The sequence below is a fragment of the Peromyscus eremicus genome, chromosome 2, assembly GCF_949786415.1.
Source record: "Peromyscus eremicus chromosome 2, PerEre_H2_v1, whole genome shotgun sequence".
In the NCBI taxonomy this organism is placed as follows: domain Eukaryota; kingdom Metazoa; phylum Chordata; class Mammalia; order Rodentia; family Cricetidae; genus Peromyscus; species Peromyscus eremicus.
The window spans coordinates 7,097,736-7,118,091 of NC_081417.1; the positions used below are offsets into that span (position 1 = coordinate 7,097,736).

Here is a 20,356-nt window from a genome sequence, read left to right on the forward strand (position 1 = left end):
CAGGCCTCACTAAAGATATGCTGATTAAACAACTGACTTGGGAGGGGTTCAATGTCCAAACCCATAATGCATTTGCAGTCATGTGTAATGAGGACATACACAAATGGGTGCAGGCCACCAAAGATCTTGACCCTAGCACTGGTCCCATTGCCACTCTTACTGCCCCCGTTGATACTCTCCTCACTGACAGGAAGCATGCTAATGACACCCCAAAGGGTCCCCAGGTAGATAGTACTTGATGGGGATGTGGCAAACCAGGCCATTTGCAGTGGGATTGCCCCCAGACAAAATCAAGGACCCCAAGCTCCAGATGCAAAAAAAAAAAAAAAAAAAAAAGGATTTTATTGGACAAAGGATTGCAGATCACAGCGTGCTGAATTACCAGCCCCTTTAAACTCCAGGTGGGGTGCTCCTCAGCCCTGCCAATAAGAGAAGGCTTTGGTAATCCAAAAATCTATTGGACAATGCCCTTTTTTCCACATTCTCCAATGCTAACCATCTATCTTGATGGACAAGCTGTCAAAGGTTTGGTTGACATGGGTGCAGATGCAGTATTTTAACCAATACTGAGGTGCTTCGCTTCCCTCATTGGAAGTTAAAACCCCACACCCCCATCAGTGGTGTGGGAGGCCAACAAGAATCTAAGATGACCACTCATCTGGTCCATTGGAAGGTTCTTGATGGCAATTGGGGAGTCATTCACCCTGTCATTTCCACTGAATCTATGGGGCAGAGATATTTTGGAGGATATGGGTGTTGTCCTAACTACAGATGACAGGGCCTTTTTTGATGACATCAAGGTCCATGAAAAGGTGAGTCTTGTGGTCTACAACCCTGCACAAGATCTGCACCCCCAATTCTAAGGGCCACTGTCTCCATGAGAGCCACTGCCATCGAGCCTCCTAGCCCCACTCCATTGATAGGCTCTCAGATTAAGAAGTATGTGTAGAACAGTGGCCTATAATTGAACCCAAACTGTCAATCCTAAAGGAATTAGTTGCAGAACAGTTAAAGATGGGGCACATTGAACCATCCACAAGTAAACATAATACCCCCATATTTGTTATCCCCAAGAAATCAGGACACTACCACCTCCTGCAGGATCTTCCTGTAGTTAATGGTCTAATGGAAAAGATGGGGTCTACACAGCCAGGCCTCCCCAACACTAGTGCAATTCCTCCATCTTATTATATATTTGTTTTAGATATTAAGGATTGCTTTTTTCAAGTTCCCCTGGTAACACAGGATTGAGATCATTTTGCCTTTTCTGTGTGGGAACCTAACATGCATAAACCAGCTAAGAGGTATCAATGGACTGTTTTATCCCAAGGAATGAAAAATAGTCCCAACTATTTGCCAGTTATATGTTTCTCAAGCTTTAGTCAATCTCCCCAGGGATGTTCTTTTTATCCATTATATGGATGATCTCCTCTCAGCACACCCAGATGCAGCCTACCTGCAAAAGACTGCCAAGGGAGTGTTAGAAGATCTTGCATTGTTACATCTGATGGTGGTTCCAGATAAGGTTCAAATGGTACCCCCTTTTGCCTTTTTAGGATTTTCTTTTGCTAGGCAGGTCCACCCCCTTTCCTTTAAATTGGAAATAAAAAAATTGTACTCACTATCAGAATTACAACAATTGTGTGGCACAGTTAATTGGCTTAAACCTTTCCTACTCATCCCTGACCAAGAGATGAGACACCTATTTTCATTGTTGGAGGGCCTTACCTGTTCTTCCACTAAGGTTAGGCTTACTCAAGAATCTAAAGAGTTGCTACAAAAGTTTGGGCCATTCTAGCTACCTCCAGCCTGCAACACCATGATCTCCAAAGACCTCTATTGGCAATGGTCCTCTGGACACCCAGGGGATTTTTGAAAGTGTTATGGCAATCTGGGCCCCTTCTATGGATACATCAAGCACATTCTGACCTGCACAAGGTCACCTCTAAATTTGACCAGTCCTTCCAACTCAGCCTTAAGGCATGGATGCTGGCACAGAGAACATATGGACAAGAGCCAGATAAGGTTATCTTCCCCTTTTCTTTAAAGAATACCCAGTTCCTTTAGACAGATTCTATCTCATTCCAGGAAATGGTTGCAGGATGCACAGGAACTATTGACAATCATTTGCCAAAAAATAAGATCTTAGCAGAACTCCACCCACTTCCAACACAGATACAGTCCCATGTAGCCCCCTCCTCCACTCCCATCCCTCATGCCACTCTGGCCTTTTCAGATTCCAGTAAAAACAGATACAGTGTTCTTATCCAGAATCCTGGCTCCAAAGATGTTACACATGTTATCCCTAACCCTGATTCTGTTAAATTGGGTGGAACTATTAGCCCTCTTCAAAGTTCTAGTAGAGTGCCAGATCGAGCCCACTAATATTTTTCCTGACAGCCAATACTCTGTACAGGCAGTTTGTGTGCTGGCCTTTTCTTGAGTCAAAGACTCACTGACTCCCATTACCAGCATCATGTTGCTCATACAAGAGGTCCTAAATTAGAGGACTGAGCCTTGGTACCTATCACATAATTAAATCTCATTCCACATTACCCAGAATATTGGCTTGAAGAAATGAGGTCACAGACACCATCACATTAACAGCCAGGATGGATCTCCTAGAGCATGCCAAGGCTCTTCACCAGAAATTTCATCTATCTCCACAGAATTTACATAGACTTCTTCCAGAATTACTGTTTTCTCAATGTAAACATTTGTCCCGGGCATGTGCCACTTGTGTTCCTCTTGCCCCCTTAGGACCGCTTCAATGTGCAGGGGTTAATCCCCAAGGCTTGTTGCCTAACGCCATCTGGCAGATGGATGTCACACATCATTCTCCCTTTGGCAATCTTAAATATGTTCATATGATAATAGATACCTGTTCCTCCTTTGTTTATGCCCTTGCCCTTTCTGGGGAGAAGGTCATCAATGCTATCAAGGCTCTTAAGTCAGCCATGGTAGTTATGGGGGTACCTTGGGCACTTAAGATTGACAATGGCCCTGCTTATGCCTCTCAACAATTTAATGACTTTCTGGGGTACTGGAAAATGTCCCATACCACTGGCATCCCCTACAATCCACAGGGACAAGCCATTGTTGAGAGGACCAACAGAGCTCTTAAGGAGCTATTGACAAGGACTATCTCACCAGAGGCTAAGAGATATCCTCATCTGGCCTTAACAGAGGTCCTTTTCCATATGAACTTGCTCAGTTTTGATGACAAGGAACTCAGCCTGGCCTATAAGCACTGGGTATCTCTGCCAAGGAACATGCCTTTGCCCTTGGTGAGATGAAGAGATCCTATCTCCCTCCAATGGCAGACACTATCCCCCCCGCTAACCCATGGGAGAGGATATACTTGTGTTTTTCCTCAGAGTGCCACTATGCCAATATGGGTCCCAGCAAGAGATGTACACTTGGCCACAGATCATCCTGCTTCCACCAAGGAGGAAATAGCCCAGGATGGGTAATGTGTATACTCCCCTTTCTTGCTCTCATTGCCCCTCTAAAGGCAATGGAGATTTGTGGAGCCTTGCTTTTCCTCATTTTGTGTGATGCCTTTTGAGATGAGGAATGTTAGTTTAGCAGGCTCGGAGCTAGCTAAATATATTAAGGGCCCATGGTCAGCTAAGTTTCTGTATTACCCATTACAGCTAACACATGAAAATTTCCAATTAAATCAGGCAAGAGCACAGGCTATGGCTTTTGACCCTATTTTTTTTTTTTTTTTTTAAGATTTGGTATGATATAAAGAGACTGCTCAATCCCTCCTGGGTTTTACTTATGTTTTGATTGGCGGGGTGGTGCTTTTGATTTTTCTCCTTTTTAAGTGTCTCCTATAGTACATCCAACAGCAGCAGGTGGCCACTAAGATGGTTCTATAGGTGTTAATGGCTCTTACACATCCAACTCATAGCCCTCCACAGGAGGTTTTGCATGCCTGGCTTTCTGAAATTCAAAAGGCTACTGCCTGACACTCCTCACCCGGGGTGACTCCCCAGGGATGGATGCTCTTTGAGGGCTGATAATCAATGATGAGTAAGAGCTTCTTTGGCAAGCCAACCTAAGACAAGCACAGACCAGTTGCTGAGCCCAACCTGAGGTGGGGTCAACAAGACCAGAGCAAAGAACTCTGACTCCCACTGAGTGCCATGTAATAAAATAAAAGGGTGGATATGTAGTAGGACAGGACCATAGGGTTGAGGAAATTGGCTCAGACCAGTAGCCAAGGCATGCACATAATGCACTCCTTAAGAGCCAACCTGGAGTCTGCCTGAGGGCCTAGCAACAGAAGCTGTCAGAGTTCCTAGTTGATGTCAGAGTTCCTGATGATCCCTAGCCAATGAGGGATGACCACACAGACTTGGCACTAGGAGGAGGGTATATAAGGCCTACCCTGTTATTAAATAAATAAATTTATTATTTGTTTTCAACCAATTCCCAGTTTCTGAGCCATTGACGCCATACCTTCTCACCCCCTCCCCAAGGGAGCCATTAGGATCCAAGCAACAAACAGGCAGCCACTAAAGCTACTCTACAGGTGTTAATGGCTCTTATACATCCAACTCATAGTCCACCACAGGAGGTTATGCATGCCTGGCTTTCTGAAATTCAAAAGGCTACTGCCTAACTCTCTCCACCCAGGGTGACACCCTGGGGATGGATGCTCTTCAAAAAAGAGTTTCAGAGATAGAATCCAGAATGGCTTATGTCTCTCAAACACCTCATTGACATCAAATTAATATAGTGCTTTGTCATGCTGAGATACCAGCTCTGGCATATTACTTTAAGATATTGAGTCAGTTTGTATTGTGTTGGTTTATTCTCACCATACTTTACCAGTGTCTGCTACAGAGTGCCATCAGGGAGGCTGAGATCTGTCTGGATCTCTGTAAGTTCAAGAACACACTGGGAACAGAGCCAGGCATGGTGGCACACACCTTTAATCCCAGCACTTGGGATCTCATGTCTTTGCTTGGGAATGACACATGCTTTTAATCCCAGGATGTAATGGCAGGAAGCAGAAAGGTATATAAGGTGTGAGGACCAGGAACTAGAGGCTTTTAAGCAGTTTAGCTAAAATCTCTTCCAGGTGAGGACTCAGAGGTTTTCAGTCTGAGGAAACAGGAATTCACACTCTGGAGGCTGAGGAGTTGATAAGGTGAGGTTGGCTATAGCTCTTTCTATTCCTCTGATCTCTCAGTTTTCACCACCACCCCCAAAAAAAAGTTTCTGCAGAGAACCATCAACATGCCTAAGAGCAACTTTGAAATCTCCAAAAAGATGATGAGATCCCACAACGATGATTCCACATAGAATATGATAAAGCCATTAAGCTGATTAACATCACCCAAATATCAGCTTTGGACTACAAACTTCTCAGGACAGTTTCAAAATGGTTAGCTGAGATTATCCAGCCTCACAGACTACTGGAGCAAGGACTTGAGACAAGCCCTGCACTTTTCCATTATGCAGTAACTGGACAAATGATACAGCTAACTCTCCCAGGACTTGACAATTAACTCAAAAATTTTCTTTTCAGGATTTCCTAAAGATGGCTTTGCCCTCAGACAACAGGAAGTAATTTTAAGAAAATGATACCCACATTCCCAAAAGGTGGAGTGGGTGGTTTTTGGTCTTTCAATGGGTTATGGATAATTGCCATTGTTTAGGATGATTGGTTACAAGTTGTTAATTATTAATGGTCAAGAAAAAAAGCTGATCCTGCACTGGACTTCCCTTCTGGACAAGATGCTCCCCTTCTCCAAGACCCCCAGCAGACCCTGCAATCTCCAAGCCCTGCCCCTATGCCCATCATTGCCCGAGACCCCAGCCACTTCCTGAGACTTAGAGACCGGCCCCCAGCTCCCATCCTGCCCCACACTTCCCGTCTAGACAAGAGGTGAGTGCCTGGGCTCAGCCTAGATCCTATCCCTGGGCACCAGGCACTCCGGGAAAGACCTGCCCAACTTGGCTCCAGGTTCTGGCCACCGGGCAGGTTCCCTTCTACCCCTACTGGGAAGGCTCCCCTTCTCCAAGACCCCCAGCAGACCCTGCAATCTCCACGCCCTGCCCCCATGCCCATCATCGCCTGATACCCCAGCCACTTCCTGAGACCTAGAGACCGGCCTCCAGCTCCCATCTTGCTCCAGACTTCCCTTCTGGACAAGAGGTGAGTGTCTGGGCTCAGCCTAGATCCCATCCCCGGGCACCAGCCACTCCGGAGAAAACCTGCCCAACTTGGCCCGAGGATCTGGCCACCAGGCAGGATCCCTTCTACCCCACCCCTACTGGGAAGGCTCCCCTTCTCCAAGACCCCTGGCAGACCCTGCAATCTTGAAACCCTGCCCCAACACCCATCATTGCTTGAGACCCCAGCAACTTCCTGAGACTTAGAGACCAGCCCCCAGCACCCATTCTGCCCCAGACTTCCCATGTGGACAAGAGCTCCCATCCTGCCCCAGACTTTCCGTTTGGACAAGAGCTCGCATCCTGCCTCCGACTTCCCATCTGGACAAGAGAGAAAGACTTCCTGAATCTGTCAGCTCTTTCTGGACCAAGTGCGCTGATAAGACCAAGAATGAACCAAAAAGAGATGGGCAGACGTCAAGGCAGAAGTACAGACAACAAAATGAAGAGCAATACAGCATCACCAGAACCTAGCCCTCCTCCAACATCTAGACCTGAACATCAAAAATTGAAAGAAGCAGAAGAAAATAGCCTTATGAAAAACATCATGAAGAAGGTAGAGGCTTATATAGAGGAAAAGGCAGACAAAAAATTTGAAGAATGCAATGAAAAACTAGAGGAAAGGACAAATAAAGTAGAAGAAAACAATAAAGCCCTAAAAGAAAATCATGAAAAGGCAATGAAACAGATGAAGGAAACAGTCCAAGACCAGAAAAGGGAAATAGAAAAAATGAAGAAGACACAAACAGAGAGAATGCTTGAAATAGAAAATCTGAGTAAACAAACGGGAACTTCAGATGCAAGTATAACCAACAGAATGCAAGAGATGGAAGAGAGAATCTCTGGCATTGAAGATACGGTAGAAGAAATAGATTCATCAGTCAAAGAAAACACTAAAGCCAACAAAGTCATGACCCAAAATGTCCAAGAAATTTGGGACACCATGAAAAGACAAAACCTATGAATAATAGCGATAGAAGAAGGAGAAGAATACCAACTCAAAGGCACAGAAAATATATTCAACAAGATCATAGAAGAAAACTTTCCCAACTTAAAGAAGGAAATGCCTATGAAGATACAAGAAGCCTAGAGAACACCAAACAGACTAGGTCCCCCAAAAAAGTCCCCTCGCCACATAATAATTAAACAACTAAACGAACAGAATAAAGAAAGAATATTAAGAGCAGCAAAGGAAAAAGGCCAAGTGACTTATAAAGGCAAACCCATCAGAATAACACCTGATTTCTCAATGGAGACTTTGAAAGCCAGAAGGACACGGACAGATGTAATGCAGATACTAAGAGACCATGGATCACAGCCTAGACTAATATACCCAGCAAAACTTTCAATCATCATAGATAGAGTGAACAAGACATTCCAAGACAAAGCCAGATTTAAACAATACTTATCCACAAACCCAGCCCTACAGAAAGCACTAGAAGGAAAATTCCAACCCAAGGAAGTCAGATACACCCTTGAAAACACGGGCAATAGATAAAGCCACAGCAGTAAACCCTAAAGAAGAGAAGTACACACACACTACCACCAAAAAATAACAGGAATGAACAATCACTGGTTATTAATATTCCCTAATATCAATGGACTTACTTCACCTATAAAAATACACAGGCTTGCAGAATGGATACAAAAGCAGGACCCATCTTTCTGCTGCATACAAGAAACACATCTCAAATTCAAAGGTAGACACTACCTAAGAATAAAAGGCTGGGAAAAGACTTTCCAATCAAATGGTCTTAAGAAACAAGCAGGTGTAGCCATCCTGATATCCAGCAAAATAGACTTCAAACTAAAATCAATCAAAAGAGATCAAGAAGGGCATTACATACTCATCACAGGAAAGATCCACCAAGATGAAGTTTCAATTCTGAACATTTATGCCCCAAACACAAGGGCACCCACATATGTAAAAGAAACATTACTAAAGCTTAAACCACATATAAAACCCTACACATTAATAGTGGCAGACTTCAACACCCCACTTTCACCACTGGACAGATCTCCCAAATCGAAACTTAACAGAGAAATACAGGATTTAACTGATATCGTGAGTCAAATGGACTTAATCGATATCTACGGAAAATTCCATCCTAACAAAAAAGAATATACCTTCTTCTCAGCACCCCATGGAACCTTCTCTAAAATTGACCACATACTTGGCCACAAAGCAACAGATACAAAACAATTAGAATAACCTCCTGTGTTCTATCAGACCACCATGGTTTAAAGTTAGATTTCAACAACAACAAAAACTACAGAAAACCTACAATCTCATGGAAACTGAATAATGCTCAACTGAATCACCAATGGGTTAAGGAAGAAATAAAGAAAGAAATTAAAGACTTCCTAGACATCAATGAAAATGAAGACACCACATACCCAAACCTATGGGACACTATGAAAGCAGTACTAAGAGGGAAATTCATAGCACTAAATACCCACATAAAGAAGTTGGGAAAATCACACACTAATGACTTAACAGCACACCTGAAAGCTCTAGAACAAGAAGAAGCAAAGTCTCCCAGGAAGAATAGATGCCAGGAAATTATCAAAGTGAGAGCTGAAATCAATAAAATTGAAACAAAGAGAACAATACAAAAAATTAATGAAACAAAGAGTTGGTTCTTTGAGAAAATCAACAAGATAGACAAGCCCTTATCCAAACTAACCAAAAGACAGAGAGAGAGCATCCAAATTAACAAAATCAGAAATGAAAAGGGGGACATAACAACAGACACTGAGAAAATCCATAGAATCATCAGGTCATACTTCAAAAACCTCTACTCCACAAAACTGGAAAATCTAAAAAAATGGATGATTTTCTGGATAGGTACCACATACCTAAGTTAAATCAAGACCAGATAAACTATTTAAATAGTCCAATAACTCCTAAGGAAATAGAAACAGTCATTAAAAGTCTCCCAACCAAAAAATGCCCAGAACCAGATGGTTTCAGTGCAGAATTCTACCAGATCTTCAAAGAAGAGTTAATACCAATACTCTCTAAATTGTTCCACACAATAGAAACAGAAGGAACATTGCCAAACTCCTTCTATGAGGCTACAATTACCCTGATTCCTAAACCAAACAAGGATACAACAAAGAAAGAGAACTACAGACCGATCTCCCTCTTAAACATTGATGCAAAAATACTCAATAAAATACTGGCAAACAGATTCCAAGAACACATCAAAACAATTATCCACCATGATCAAGTAGGCTTCATCCCAGGGATGCAAGGGTGGTTCAACATATGAAAGTCTGTCAATGTAATACACTATATAAACAAACTCAAAGAAAAAAACCACATGATCATCTCAATAGATGCAGAAAAGGCATTTGACAAAATCCAACATCCCTTCGTGATAAAGGTCTTGGAGAGATCAGGAATACAGGGAACATACCTAAACATAATAAAGGTAATTTACAGCAAGCCAACAGCCAACATCAAAGTAAATGGAGAGAAACTCAAAGCAATTCCACTAAAATCAGGAACAAGGCAAGGCTGTCCGCTCTCCCCATACTTATTCAATATAGTACTTGAAGTTCTAGCCAGAGCAATAAGACAACATAAGGAGATTAAGGGGATACAAATTGGAAAGAAGTCAAGCTCTCCCTGTTTGCAGATGACATGATAGTATACTTGAGTGACCCCAAAGATTCAACCAAGGAACTGATATAGCTTATAAACACCTTCAGCAACATAGCAGGATACAAGATCAACTCAAAAAAAAATCAGTAGCCCTCCTATATACAATGGACAAACAGGCTGAGAAGGAAATCAGAGATACATCACCCTTTACAATAGCCACAAATGATATAAAATACCTTGTGGTAACACTAACCAAGCAAGTGAAGGACCTATATGACAAGAACTTTAAGTCCTTGAAAAAAGAAATTGAAGAAAATGTCAGAAAATGGAAAGATCTCCCATGCTTATGGATAGGCAGGACTAACAAAGTAAAAATGGCAATTTTACCAAAAGCAATCTACAGATTCAATGCAATCCCCATCAAAATACCAACACAATTCTTCACAGACCTGGAAAGAATAATACTCAACTTCATATGGAAAAACAAAAAAACCCAGGATAGCCAAAAGAATCCTGTACAATAACACAACCTCTGGAGGCATCATGATCCCTGACTTCAAGCTCTACTACAGAGCTACCGTAATAAAAACAGCTTGGTACTGGCCTAAAAACCAACATGTGGGCCAATGGAATCGAATTGAAGACCCTGACGTTAATCTGCACACCTATGAACATACAATTTTTCACAAAGAAGCCAAAAGTGCACAATGGAAAAAAGAAAGCATCTTCAACAAATGGTGCTGGCATAACTGGATATCTACGTGTAGAAGGCTGCAAATAGATCCATATCTATCACTGTGCACAAAACTTAAGTCCAAGTGGATCAAAGACCTCAACATAAATCCAGCTACTCTGAACCTGCTAGAAGAGAAAGTAGGAAGTAGTCTTGAACGCGTTGGCATAGGAGATCACTTCCTAAATATAACACCAGTAGCTCAGACACTGAGAGAAACAATCAATCAATGGGACCTCTTGAAACTGAGAAGCTTTTGTAGAGCAAAGGATACGGTCAACAAGGCAAAGTGACAGCCTACAGAATGGGAAAAGGTCTTCACCAACCCCACATCTGACAGAGGACTGATATAGAGAATATATAAGGAACTCAAGAAATTAGACATCAAAATGCCCAACAGTCCAATTAAGAAATGGGCTATAGAACTAAACAGAGAATTCTCAACAGAGGAAACTCAAATGGCTGAAAGACATTTAAGGAATTGCTCAACATCCCTAATTATCAGGGAAATACAAATCAAAATAACTCTGAGATACCACCTTACGCCTATCAGAATGGCTAAGATCAAAAACACTGAAGACACCTTATGCTGGAGAGGATGTGGAGCTAGGGGAACTCTCCTCCACTGCTGGTGGGAATGCAAGCTTGTACAACCACTTTGGAAATCAATATGGCGCTTTCTTAGAAAATTGGGAATCCGTCTCCCCCAAGATCCAGCTATACCACTCTTGGGCATATACCCAAGGAATGCTCGACCACACCACAAGAGCACTTGTTCAGCTATGTTCATATCAGCATTGTTTGTAATAGCCAGAACATGGGAACAACCTAGATGCCCTTCAACTGAAGAATGGATAAACAAAATGTGGTACATATACACAATGGAATACTACTCAGCAGAGAAAAACAATGACATCATGAGGTTTGCAGACAAATGGATGGATCTAGAAAAAATCATCCTGAGTGAGGTAACCCAGACTCAGAAAGACAAACATGGTATGTACTTACTCATAGCAGGATACTAGATGTGGAACAAGGATGACTGGACTGCTACTCACATCACCAGGCAGGCTACCTGGAAAACAGGACCCCAAGAAAGACACGGGGATTGCCCAATGACAGAGAAATGGAATGAGATCTACATGAACAGCCTGGACATGAGTGGGGGTAGTGAAGGGCGAGGGTCGAGGGAAAGAGAGCTTGGGGGAGTGGGAGATCCCAGCTGGATCAACAACAGAGAGGGAGAACAAGGAATAGGAGACCATGGTAAATGAAGACCACATGAGAATAGGAAGAAGCAAAGTACTAGAGAGGCCCACAGAAATCCACAAAGATACCCCTACAATAGACTGCTGGCAATGGTCGAGAAACAGCCCGAACTGACCTACTCTGGTGATGGGATGGCCAAACACCCTAATTGTCGTGCTAGAAACCTCATCCAACTACTGAGGGATCTGGATGCAGAGATCCATGACTAGGCCCCGGGTGGATCTCTGGGAGTCCAATTAGCGAGAATGAGGAGGGTTTATATGAGCAAGAATTGTTGAGACCAAGGTTGGATAAAGCACAGGGACAAACAGCCAAACGAATGGAAACACATGAACTATGAATCAATGGCTGAGGGGCCCCCAACTGGATCAGGCCCTTTGAATAGAGACAGTTGATTGGCTTGATCTGTTTGGGAGGCATCCAGGCAGTGGGACCGGGTCCTGTGCTCATTGCATGAGTTGACTGTTTGAAACCTGGGGCTTATGCAGGGACTCTTGGCTCAGACTGAGAGGAGGGGACTGGACCTGCCTGGACTGAGTCTACCAGGTTGATCTCAATCCTCGGGGGAGTCTTTGCCCTGGAAGAGATGGGAATAGGGGGTGGGCTGAGGGGAAGGTGAGGGGGGTGGGAGGGGGGAGAACAAGTGAATCCATGACTGATATGTAGAATTAAATTATATTGTAAAATAAAATAAAAAAGAAAAGAAAAAAGCTAAACAAAGGAGATTAGACTCAGGGTTCTTGTTTAAAGAAAAGAAAAGAAAGAAAAAAGAGGATATAGATAAGAGATGGATTATTGAATCTGCTCTGAAAAAAGAGATATAGAAATAATAGGATAAAAGGGTAGATTATTGAATCTACTCTGAAAAGAAAAAAGAGAATATGGATATGATAAGATAAAAAGGTAGATTATTGAATCTTCTTTTAAAAAGGAACAAATTGTTTTAAATATTCTACATGGGGCTCGGTGGTGGTGGCACACGCCTTTAATCCCAGCACTCAGGAGGCAGAGCCAGGTGCATCTCTGTGAGTTTGAGGCCAGCCTGGTCTACAGAGCAAGGTCCAGGACAGGCGCCAAAACTACACAGAGAATCCCTGTCTCAAAAAAAAAAAAAAATTTACATTGGATTGGATTTTTGTATATTGTATACAACTTTTGTATTGGTCTGACCAAAATAGGACAAATAATAAAATTTTTGTTGTCTGAATGTGTCAAATGTTAATGGACTGGATATTGTTAATGTAATTCTTGACTGTATATATTATATATACTTATTGTACTTATTGTATATAATTTTTTCTTATATTAGTTATAACCTTCATTTATTATTTTAGACAAAAAAGGAGAAATGTGGTTGATATATTGTGCATCCTAATAAAGCTTTCCTGGGAATCAGAGAACAGAACAGCCAGTAGATTAGACATAGAGGCCAGACAGTGATGGCACACATGCCTTTAATCCTATCACTCAGGAGGTAGAGATCCATCTGGATCTCTGTGAGTTCAAGGCCACACTGGGAATAGAGCCAGGCATGGTGGCACACACCTTTAATCCTAGCACTTGAGATCTGTCTTTTCTTGGGAAGGACACATGCCTTTAATCCCAGGAAGTAATGGCAGGAAGCAGAAAGATATATAAGGTGTGAAGACCAGGAACTAGAGGCTTTTAAGTAGTCCAGCTAAAATCCCTTCCTGGTGAGGACTCAGAGGCTTTCAGGAATACTTGTTCTCTTGGGCTGAGGCTTTCCTAGCGGTAAGAACTTGTAGTTTGGCTTGTTCTATTTCTCTGATCTCACAGTTTTAACCCCAATATCTGGCTCTGGTTTTTTATTAATAAGACATTTTAAGATTCATGTTACAGGGAGCTGTTAGGATCCAGCAACATAGGGAGCCATTAGGATCCAAGCAACAAGGTTAGGTCATGTAAAAGGAAGTGGGAGACCTGCCTGGGTAGATTAGGTGAATATGGTGTCTGTCTCTCTGTTTCTTGATTTATGATTAACAGAGAGCCCTTGTCAAGCCAGAACTATAACATTGATAACATTTGGTTTGTCTACAGTCTGTTAGAGATAAATAGAAGTATGTCAATTCAAAGCTTATATTCAGGATCCTCTAGCTTCTGAAGATTAGCAAACATTATTATTATTATTACTTGGATGCCTGTTTGTTTTCTTATGAGAGACAGAAAGAATGTATACTTGGATAGGAGTTTGGAAAAGTGAGAGTCTTAGAAAAGTTAGGGTGGAGAAAATCATAATCAGAATATATTTTATAAAAAAAATCTATTTTCAATAAAAGAAAAATACAAAGAAAAAAAGAAATTGAAAAGATTGTGGTTGAGAAACCTGGGGGTCACTACTATACCCAGTAAATCAGATTGGCTCTAGAAAAGATTGGCAATGGTGTTGCTACCTATTTCCTTCTAAGAATTGATCTCTACTTCCAAGAGATGGGGAGTGAAAAGAGAGAAGAGAAAGGAAGAAAAGAAGAAAAAAAAGAGAAAGAAAGAAAAGAAGGAAGACAGAAAGAAAGAAAGAAAGAAAGAAAGAAAGAAAGAAAGAAAGAAAGAAAGAAAGAAAGAAAGAAAGGAAGGAAGGAAGGAAGGAAGAAAGGAAGGAAGGAAGGAGAGAGACAAAGAAATGGGGAGAGAGAGAGAGAGAGAGGATATGATGCCAAATTTGATTAACCTTGTTAGGCATACTCAATTTAGAAAAACAGAAAAGCATTTACATTTTTTGTTGTTGTTGTTGTTTTGAGACAGGGTTTCTCTGTGTAGCTTTGGTGCCTTTCCTGGATCTCACTCTGTAGACCAGGCTGTCCTCAAACTCACAGAGATCCGCCTACCTCTGCCTCCTGAGTGCTGGGATTAAAGGCGTGCACCACCGCCACCCGGCTCTGAAAAGCATTTAGAATTTTATTATCCCCAAACAAAAATCCTAGATTGAAGTTCTAAGGACTTTGATTATTAAACAAATGCAACTCAATGAAAACATTAGAATAATTCAGAATACTTCTTATCCTTTCCTCTAAGCAACAGTTGATCTAATCGATTAATAATTTTTGTTGAAAGAAATGGGATGGAGGGGGACAGGAAGAAAGTCAGACAAGGGATGTGGTACATCTCCCAATCAAAATAAAACTAAAGAAATACAACATTGAAGGCATGAAATAATTAGATATATTGTGTATTTATATAACTAGTTTTAAATAAATGAAAGCAAGTAATTTTCTGATTCTTAGTGTTTTCTGCTCAAGACAGATAATAAAACAAGAAAGAGAGAAAAAGAGAACACATGTGTGTGCACATGTATAAAAAGAAATAGTGATAAGATTAAAAAACAAACTAGGCAGACCTTCTGCAGTGACCTCACTGTCTACTCCCATTCCTAGGAAATTAAATAAGCAGCTATTAGTTGAATGCTCCGCTTTCTCCCTCCTGAGAACACCTTCAGATTCCTGGCATAGTCCTATTCCTAAGTATCAGTTCCAAAACCAAGAAACACATCTTACCTGGAGCCCCTAGTAGCCATACCTATCAGGTCCACAAAAAATTTCCTACCAGGCAACACACAGCCATCACACTCTCCTAAAATCCACAGAGAAAACAGAAACCAATGAACAAAACACCCCCTCAACAAAGACAAAAACCAGAAATCAGCACCTAGAACTATAATCACTCCAGTGCCAGATGCCTAAATGCCAGCATAGGAGCACAACCAATAACAGTCAGAGCCAACTGTCTCCACTAGAGCCCAGCTGTCCTACCACAGCAGGTCCTGAATATTTTAACATAGCTGAAGCACAAGAAAAAGATCTTAAAACTGCTGGGATAAAGATGATTGAGGTTTTTAAGAGTAAATTAATAAATCCTTTAAAGAAATAATCAAACTGATGATTGAAATCAATAAAATATAAACAAGGAGATAATACAAAAAAATTAATGAAACAAAGAATCAGTTGTTTGAGAAAATCAGCAAGCTATATAAACCCCTACCTGAATTAACTAAAAGGTAAAAAGGGAATATCCAAATTAACAAAATGAGAAATAACAACAGACACAGAAGAAATCCAGAGAATAAGGACATAAAAACCTGTATTACAGCAAATTGGAAAAATCTAAAAGAAATGGATAATTTTCTCAATATGTACCACTTACCAAAGCTAAATCAAGATCAACTAAGCAATTTAAATAAACCTATAACCCATAGTGAAGTAAAAGCAGTAATTAAGTCTCCCAACAACAAAATAAGTCAGGGCCAGATGGTTTTAGTACAGAATTCTATTAGACTTTCAAAGAAGAATTAGTGCCAATATTCCTCAAATTATTCCACAAAATAGAAACAGAAGAACATTGCTCAACTCATGTTATGAGGCCAGTTACACTTACACCCAAATCACATGAAGACTCAACAAAGAAAGAATTACAGATTAATTTCACTTATGAACATAGATGCAAAAATATTCAAGAAAATACTTGCAAACTGAGACAAAGAACACATCAAAAAGATCATCCATCATGATCAAGTAGGCTTTATCCCAAAATGCAGGAATGGTTCAATATATGAAAATCAATAAATGTAATCTACTATATAAACAAAGTGAAAGACAAAAACCACATGATCATCTAACTAGATGTACAAGGCGCCTTTGACCAAACCCAAAACCCTCTCATTCTGAAAATCTTGGAAACATTAAGGTTACAAGTAAAATACTTAAACCTAATAAAGGCCCATAGTCAACATCAAATTAAATGGAGAGAAACTCGAAGCAATTCCACTAAAATCAGGAGTAAAACAAGGTTGTATATTCTCTCTATACCTATTCAATATAGTACTTGAAGTCTTAGCTAAAGAAATAAGACAACTGAATGAAAGCAAGGGGATATAAATCAGAAAGGAAGAGGTGAAAGTATCTTTATTTGCAGATGATATGATAGTATATATAAGTGACAAGAAAAATTCCACCAGGGAACTCCTACAGTTGATAAACATTTTCTGTAAAGTAGCTGGATACAAAATTAACTCACAAAAATCAGTAGCCCTTCTATATACAAATGAAAAACTGAGAATCAGAGAAACATCTTTTGCAATGGATTCACATGATATAATACATCCCAAGGTAACTCTAACTAAGCAAATGAAAGACTTGTATAATGAAAACTTCAGGTCTTTGAAGAAAGAAATTAAAGAAATATCAGAAGATGGAGAGCTTTCACATGCTCATGGATCAGCAGGAATAACATAGTAAAAAATGGCTATCCTGGCCAAACACCCTAATTGTCGTGCTAGAAACCCCATCCAAAGACTGAGGGAACTGGATGCAGAGATCCACAGCTAGACCCCGGGTGGAGCTACAGGAGTCCAATTGGTGAGAAAGAGGAGGGTTTATATGAGGGAGAATTGTTGAGACCAAGGATAAAGCACAGGGACAAATAGCCAAACGAATGGAAACACATGAACTATGAACCAATGGCTGAGGGGTCACCAACCGGATCAGGCCCTCTGGATAAGTGAGACAGTTGATTGGCCTGATCTGTTTGGGAGGCATCCAGGCAGTGGGACCGGGCACTGTGCTCATTGCATGAGTTGGCTGTTTGAAACCTGGGGCCTATGCAGGGTCGCTTGGCTCAGCCTGCGAGGAGGGGACTGGACCTGCCTGGACTGAGTCTACCAGGTTGATCTCAGTCCTCGGGGGAGGCTTTGCCCTGGAGGAGGTGGGAATGGGGGGTGGGCTGGGGGGAAAGTGAGGGGGGCGAGAGGGGGGAGAACAAGGGAATTCGTGGCTGATATGTAGAACTGAATTGTATTGCAAAATAAAAAAAAAATGAACTCAAAAAAAAAAAAAAGTCTTTCCTACCAAAAGCAATCTACAGAGTCAATGAAATCACCATCAAAATTCCAACACAATTCTTCACAGATCTTGAAAGCGCATTTCTCAGCTTCATAAGGAAAAACAAAAACCCAGGATAGCTAAAACAATCCTTAATAATAAAAGAACTACTACAAGCGCAAGGCCCTGGGTTCGATCCTCGGCTCAAAAAAAAAAAAAAAAAAAAAAAGAACTACTAGAGGTCTCAATATTCCTGATTTCAAGTTGTACTACAAAGCTATAATAATAAAAACAGCATAAACAACAGACAGGTTGATCAATGGAATCAAACTGAAGACCCAGACATAAATCCACACATCTATGGACATCTGCTTTTTTACTCCTGTGGACACAGGGAAAAAAGACAGCATCTTCAATAAATGGTGCTGGTCAAACAGGATGTCAACATGTAGAAGAATGAAAATAGATCCATATCTATCGGTACCAGACTCAAGTCTAAGTGAATCAAAGAATTCAACATAAAATCAGACACACTGAACCTGATAGAAGAGAAACTGGGAATAGCCTTGAACATTGGCACAGGAGAAGAGTTTCTGAATAGAACATCATTAGCACAAGCACCAAGGTCGACAATTAATTAATGGAACCTCGTGAAACTGAAAGCTTCTGTAAAGCAAAGGACACCATCATTTGGACAAAGCATCAGCCTACAGAATGGAAAAAGATTTTTACCAACTCCACATCCAGTAAAGAACTAATATCCAAAATATAGAAAGAACTCAAGGAACTAGACACCAATAAAAAAAATAAAATTGGGGTACCGATCTAAATAGAAAATTCCTAATAGAGGAAACTCAGATGGCTGAGAAGCACTTAAAGAAATATTCAACAACCTTAGACATCAGGGGAAAGCAAATAAAAACTACTTGACATTCCATCTTACACCTGTCAGAATGGCTAAGATCAATAACACAAGCAACAGCTCATGCTGGAGAAGATGTGGAATAAGGGGAACACTTGTCCAATGCTGGTTGAAGTGCAAACTTCTACATCTACTATGGAAATCAATATGGCAGTTCCTCAGAAAGTTGGGAATCAATCTACCTCAAGATCCACCTATACCACTCTTGGGCATATACCCAAAGGGCACTTCATACTGCAACAAGGACTCTTGCTCAACCATGTTCTTTGCTGCTCTGTTTATAACCAAAAAGAAGAATGGATAAAGAAAATGTGGTATATTTACACAATGAAGTATTACTCAGATGTTAAAAAATGACATCATGAAATTTGCAGGCAAATGAATGAAACTAGAAATAATCATCTTGAGTGAGATAACCCAGACCCAGAAAGATAAACATGGTATGTATTCACTTATATGTGGATATGAGCTATTAAATAAGTAATAACCAAGCTACAATCTTTAGACTCAGATAGGTTAGGTATAGAGGAAGGGCTTAGGAGAAACATGGATCTCCCTGGAAGGGGAAAACAGAATAGATATCATAGGTGAACTGGAGACAGGTGCAAAGGGAACAGGAGGATCAGATGGGGAGGAGGAAGGGGAAGGGAATTGAAGAAAGGAATTTTGAGAGAGACAGCTAGAATGGAGGGCCATTTGAGGGTGGTATGGAAACCTAGTGCAGTGGAAACTTCCTAAAATACATGAAGGAGATCCTAATTGAATCCTCCAAATAATAAGGGAGACAAAATCCCAACTGGCCATTTTTTGTCACCAAATGAAGCTTCCAGTACCAGGACTGAGTTACATCCAATTGAGTTGTTGGTCAAGGGGGTCCCATTAAAATCCCACAAACAACCCAGGCTGTTGCCAAGACAATAGTTGTTTTCTGCAAACTGACAGCAAGGCCCCATTGCTTCAGATAACCCCAAGAGAACTCATTGAACATGGAGAGGGCAAGCTGGTGTCTCCATTCTAGTGTCTTTGATATGGAAAGGTATTCTGCAGGCTGTTAAAAGAGAAATGTAAACACCAACCTAGCCATTAAATTTTTGATCTATAAACTGTCCTGCCTACAAAATACGCTAGGGCAATGGTAATATAAAGCTTGTGGAAATAATCAACCAATGTCTGATTTGACTTAAGGCCCAATTTATAAGATGGAATCCATACCTGACACTGCTTGGGTGACCAAAAACCAGAGACTTAGGATAAAATCAAATAACACTGGTCTTAAAAAAATCGTAACAGTAACATAATTCTTAATATTATTATGCTGTACTCACAGATCAGTGCCTTACTCAGCCAGCATCTGTTTTAAAATAAGCATGATGTACATAAGTATCAAAACTTCACATGCTATTCCATCAATATGTACAATTTGAATGTATCAACTAAGATTCTGTAAATTAAAGACGACAAAATAAAATGCAGACATTGTAGTTTGTATATGAAATGTCCTCTGAACCTTTGGTGCTGAAAACTTGGCATCCAGTACAGTGTTCAGAGGTGGGGCTTTGGGGAAATGATGAGGGCACTCACCTAATCCATGAATTAGTCTTTTGATGGAGTCATAATTGGACTGTTGGGAGATGTTGGACACAAAGGAAGGTGGAGCCCAGTCAAAACAAGTGGGTCAAAGGGCTTGTGCCTTTGGAGGATTTGCTTTATCTTGTCTTCTCTCCATCCCTGTTTTACGGCAGCCATAAGATGAACAGCTTTCCTCTACCAGACCTTTCTGCCATATAGTGTAGTGCTTCTAC

The 20,356-nt window shown here is 40.9% G+C and overlaps 1 pseudogene; it reads left to right on the plus strand.

Moving 5' to 3' along the window:
* The first annotated feature begins 749 nt into the window (after positions 1-749).
* Positions 750-20,356, plus strand: part of LOC131904452 (acyl-protein thioesterase 1-like) — a 64,194-nt pseudogene continuing 44,587 nt past the window's right edge.